This window comes from Camellia sinensis, chromosome 12 (genome assembly GCF_055761805.1).
Source record: "Camellia sinensis isolate YWXY chromosome 12, ASM5576180v1, whole genome shotgun sequence".
Lineage (NCBI taxonomy): Eukaryota > Viridiplantae > Streptophyta > Magnoliopsida > Ericales > Theaceae > Camellia > Camellia sinensis.
This window is the reverse complement of record NC_138972.1, coordinates 78,056,501-78,062,500: the sequence shown is the minus strand read 5'-3', so window position 1 is coordinate 78,062,500 and position 6,000 is coordinate 78,056,501. Positions and strand designations below refer to the sequence as shown.

At 47.4% G+C, this 6,000-nt stretch overlaps 1 protein-coding gene across 1 annotated transcript in view; it reads left to right on the top strand.

Annotated features, from left to right (window-relative positions):
- Window positions 1-6,000, top strand: part of LOC114302325 (ubiquitin C-terminal hydrolase 12) — a 31,324-nt gene that overhangs the window by 12,626 nt on the left and 12,698 nt on the right. The gene's annotated exons all lie outside the window — the stretch shown is intronic.

Sequence of the window (6,000 nt, the reverse complement as noted above, 5' to 3'; positions counted from 1 at the left end):
ACTTATTATTGAGGATTTGGCCAAAATGAATCAAGATGCATTTTGATATAAGAAAATAACATTGTATAATAATAATATATGTATATAATATGTGGGTGCACAATATCCTTCTGTATATTTCTGGAGCTTCATCTTTTGAGTTACAGAATGGTTTAAAGAATTTGGATCTTTCATAGTTGGCTTGTCCTTATGTGTCAATGTCCATGCTTGTCTCTGAGCCGCGTAGTTGCTACTGTTCCATTACTATTATATGTTCTTTGTAGGTTCCATCTGGATCATTTAAACTTTTCGAAACCTGCTGTTGAGTTTATTTATTTCTAGTGGGACATCTAAAACAAATTTAATCTCTACAAGAAGAAGAATCACTATACCACCTCCTCAACTACTGTTCTTTTTTCATTAAATTTTAAAAGCAGGTTCATGGGCTCTATTGTGTCTTTGATCTTCTTGTCTTCATGACTAGCTTCTTGTGACTTCATTGTGAGCCTATTATTATTGTTAATGCCATGATTGTGGGCCCTTATGTTTGTTTGTTGAAAAATTTTCACAGTTATTTTCAGGTTTCGGATTGAATAAGCAGCAAGTTTATGTTGGCCTTTTGAAGTCATGTAGGGTTAACGTACTAAACTATACCACAAATGGGAAAATCAGGCCATGATATATCTCCACTGAGATTTTTTTTTGGTTGCTCAGAAACACTTAGTCTTTAGGATATATACTTGTGGGTACTTGTATCAAGCTCAATACGTGGCAAGCCCACATCACCAAAACCCCACCCACGTGGCAGACCAATAAGGCACCACGTCGGGCATGTCGTATGTTTACTACATGGCGAGCCCTACGGGCGTCATGTGCCAAGGCAACCAAAACTATATGCTTAGCCTAAGCGGGAGCATATGTACGAGCCCAAATATATCTAGATATGAAGAGCCCTGCAACAGGCAGCACCATGGCCCCGCAGGGCCCATGGTCCTTCATACCTAGCTCCAAGGCCAAACAACAATACAATTAGCCCCCGGCTCACTTGTACTTGGATTGATAAACAATGGCTCTCCTAAACATTGAGATAGGCCTGCGGCCCATTCTCTTACTTGATCGCTAAGCAGGTCCCTCTCTTAAACATTGAGCTAAGCCCGCGGCCCATTCTCCTACTTGGTCACTTGGAAGCGAGCCCTTGGCTCTCTTAAACACTAAGGTGGGCCCTGGCCCATTTTATCTACTTGGATGCCTGGGTTGGGAGCAGGACCCAGGCACTACTGCTCGGGATCATCAGAGGATACTGGACTGGCGGCTGAGGTCATGGGATCGTCGAGATAGTTGTCTTCTTGCTAAGACAACTCTATCTTGACCAGGCTTGGAGAAGAGGTAACAATGACCTTACGTTCATGTCATCCGATGCATATACGAAACGTTACTTTCTGCCTTTCTGCCTGCCACGAAACGTTGCTCTCCGCCTGCCGGCAAGCCACAGACGGCAGAAGGGCTTATATCACTTCTGGCAGAGTTGAGGAGAACGAGCCACCTGTCCAACAGTTTGCTTGGGCTCCAATACTCCTGCGGCCTATATAACGTATCGTATATGCAGCGAGACACAACAACAACAATACAACCAAGTCTTATGCTAAAACACTCTCTCATACTTTACATTAGTGTTCAAAGGTCTATCACTGCCAACCTCTCCCTCTCCAAGCTTGCCTTGACCTCCTCCTCTCCACCTCCGGTGATCCCAAGCCATTGAAGTGCCCGCCATCTTCCCGGACTACCTCTAACCACACCTCTCACCCACATTATACTCTGTTGGGGAAGAGTGGTGCTCGCTTCGCATGGCACCCAAAAAGAACACTGGAACTGGAGTAGCGACGTCCCAAGGTGGCGGTAGGGAGATCCTGGCGGAGACCTCGGAACACAACTCCGGTGGCTCTCCGGAAGAACAATCCTCCCAACCGGTTATAACAAATCAGCTACGTGTATTGACTGAGAGCGTCACCTCCCTTCAACAGAACCAACAACTCTTAATGGACGCCCTGCTGGCCTTACAAAGGGCACCTACGCTCCCATCATCATCTAACCCTCCTACATCATCTCAAAATGGCGTTCTGCCATTACCCCAAAATGGCTCAGAAGCCAACCTCGCTACGCAAAACGACTCGCGAACCCAAGCGGGAGGACAAACAGTCCCCCCGCTCCCTCCATTAGCTCCCAGCCAGACATCCCCACCACAAGTTGGGTCCATTAGTGGAGCTCCCATCGCGGTGGCTCCGACTGGCTCTCCAGCTCTTCCGGCAAATCAGAACCCTTCCCAGCCATTAACATTGGAGGTCGTAAAAGAGCACATACATAGCCTACTTCAGACAAACAAAGGTCACATCCCTGCCTCCCCAGAATTGGATCTCCGTCCTCCTTACCCTATTCACATCGCAAGTCTTCCATATCCGGCGGGATATACAGTACCCAAGTTTGTTCGCTTCGACGGACGAAAAGGGAACGCCAGGGAGCATGTTTCACGCTTTCTTGACGCCCTTGGAGCTCACCGAGAAGACCGTAACCTCTGCATGAGAGAATTCTCCAAATCTCTCACAGATCGAGCATTCTCGTGGTATGCTAACCTCGCTGCTGGCTCTATTTCTTCATGGGAAGACTTGGTAAAAAAGTTTTACATCAAGTTCTTCTATGTTGAAGAGAGGTTAACCACCCTTCATCTTATGAGGGAAACACAACGACTTGGGGAGGACATCCTCGTTTACGTGCGCCGTTTCAGGGAAAACGCAGTAGACATTCAAGACCCAATGGAAGAACACCAGCTGGTATCATTGTGCATTGAAGGAATGATCACGACTTATAAACTCCAGCTGGTTAACCACCACTTCCCTGACTTTTCCGCTTTATGTGCTGCGGCCCGAAACATAAGTGAAACAGTAAGAGCAGGGGCACGAATGACAGCACCGCAACCCCACTCATGGCGACCAACAGTACCTCAACCTTCCTCATGGAGGCCTAACCGACGCAACCACGCTGTGTATGCAGCCAAGGGCTCCTCTTGGGGAAGAGAAGACCCGCAGGCAAAAAAGAGAAAGTTCGATCAAATTCCCCCACCATTACCTATCTCGGTGAATGAGGCACAGGCACTCCTCAATGCCTGGGTGGAAGATGGAAAAGTTCACCTTCCTGAGCCAAGGCAACCTGTTAACAAAAAGGATCAAGCGCGGGCAGACTATTGCATATACCATCGATCTGTTAAACATCCTACTACGGAATGCTGGGCACTCAGATCCTTAGTTCGAAAGATGATGTCTGAAGACGCTTTGGAGTTACCTCGCCAAACAGAAGATGTCTTGAAAGATCCTCTCCCGCGCCATAAGGATAATGGCAAGACGGTCATGATGCTTTCGCATTATGACGAGATGGAAGAGCCAATGGTGTGCGAGCTCTCTGAACTCCCAGCTCCCACTTGTCCGGATTTTGAGACTAGACGTGTGATAGCACTTAAGAAATCGACAAAGTTCAAATGGTTCTTCGACCAATTCGGCCTGTCTGAAGCAACACGCTTTGAAGCCACCAAGGCCTTTTTAAGACTTGCAGAGCAGAATGGTGAAACATGCATGAGCGTAAGCGGATCAGTGAGAAAAGTATTTCGGGATAACTCCTTGGCAATAACCTTTACCGAGGCCGACAAACAAGTACCATTTCCACATAACCGTCCCCTATACGTCCCAGTATTCATCAATGGGATGGAGTTTCAAAGAGGATTCATGGATGGAGGAGCTTCACTCAATGTGATGCCTTATTCTACTTTCCAGACGGCCGGGATCCCACAAAAGCACTTAGTCAGACAACCCATCTCCATCACCGGTTTTGGAAGCCAAAAAATTAAAACCATGGGTCATGTCCAGTTAGACTTAGTAGTGGGACCGATTCGCTCTACTACTAAGTTTCATGTTATAGAAGCAGAGACGACCTATCAGGCTCTCCTAGGGAGAACTTGGCTTCATAGATATGCTGCGATTCCGTCCACCTACCATCAATGTGTCAAAGCAATCTACAACAATGAAGTAGTAGCCGTAGCTGGCTCTCAAAAGCCTTTTCGAGTAGATGAAGCTCACATGGCAGATGCAGTATTTTACAATCATGTCGACGAAGACGAACCTCCCCTGCCACTTCGAGGAACTCCTGTACCTGATTGGGATGACTTCTCTGAAGAAGGTTCATCACCACCTCGTAGAAAGACGTTCACCAAATCAGAGCCCTCAAGAAAGCTCCCTAGAGTCACCAGGATTCAAACAAAAGATGGTAGAGTGATATACCGTTTATGACGGTGTGAGGGGTTGGCAAATGTTACCAATGCCGACCCCCAGCTAGACGACGTAGCAATTGTCCATCGTGAACTAAGTGGAGAAGATCACTCTTGCTACACCTTGTCTGCGCTGGCCCAACGCTCGCCAATGGAAAAGAAGAAAAAAAAGTAGAGACAAGAAGAGCAGAAAGAGAAAAAAAGTTGTGGCTTTCCCAGCAACGGATAAACACTCTGACAAATCCCATTGTCCTGCGGTAACTCATTTGGATGGAGCCAAAGGCTCAAAAGTTAAACCCCTCGAGGCAGCCATTTCATCTCCTAACCAAGTCCCCGCCAAGCAAGATGGATTGCAAGAAGTCCGACCTGCTCCAGAGTGTTTACAGGATGGCCCTAGGCCCCAAAAACAAGAACTGGAAGAAATCAACATAGCCTCTGAAGGAGAACCCAGGCGTCCCATCTTCATTTGCAAAGATCTCCCAGCAGAACAGAGGGGGCCCCTCATCGAGTTGATTAGAAAATATTCGGACGTTTTCGCATGGACATATGAAGAAATGCCAGGATTAGACAAAGATGTTACCATGCACCGTCTGAACGTCATCCCCCTGGCTCGCCCAGTCAAGCAAGGAGTAAGATTTTATAAGCCCAAGGTGGAGCTCAACATCAAGGACGAAGTGGTGAAGCTGCTTGGAGCAGGGTTCATCAAACCCATCCAACATCCCACTTGGCTTTCTAGTATCGTCCCAGTTATCAAAAAGAACGGTCAAATTCGAGTGTGTGTCGATTTCAGAGATCTAAACAAATCTTGCCCCAAAGATGAGTTCCCACTCCCAAACATAGACACCTTGATTGATTCAGCGGCGGGTCATCATATGTTCTCATTCATGGATGGCTTCAGCGGCTACAACCAGATCAAGATGGCTCCAGAGGATGCCCCAAAGACAGCATTTCGCACTCCTATAGGCAACTTTTTCTATACTGTAATGCCTTTTGGGCTGAAAAATGCGGGAGCAACATACCAGAGAGCTATGACAGCCATTTTCCATGATATGTTGCACAAGTCCTTGGAATGTTACATTGATGATTTGGTGGTGAAATCCAAAGAGGAGACTAGTCACCTCAAAGACCTCCAAAGAGTTTTTGAACGTTGTAAGAAATACAGACTCAGAATGAATCCGCTTAAGTGCGCATTCGGAGTCACCGCCGGCAAGTTCCTTGGCTGTATCGTTCATCGCCATGGGATAGACCCCGACCCAGCAAAGGTCGCCGCCATAAAAAATATGCCACGGCCAACCAGTCTAGACGAGTTGAGAACCTTCCTCGGTCGGGCATCCTACTTGAGACGGTTTATCCCAGCTATGGCCGAAATAACACAACCCTTCAATTCATTACTGAAGAAGGATGTCAGGTTCATTTGGAATGAGGAACACCAACAAGCATTCGAGGGAGTGAAATCAGCCTTAACATCCCCTCTCTCCATGACTCCTCCTCAGCCGGCGAGGCCCTTACTCCTCTACATCACTTCCACGCCGAAATCAGTCGGCGCTCTGCTCGCCCAGGAAATTGACGGACTTGAACGGCCCGTGTACTACATAAGCAGAGTCATCCAAGGGGCTGAGGTCCGATATTCCCCCATTGAACGACACTGCCTCGCCCTAGTATTCGCAGCCAAAAAGCTCCGCCATTACCTTCTTTCTTACCCCATCCATCTC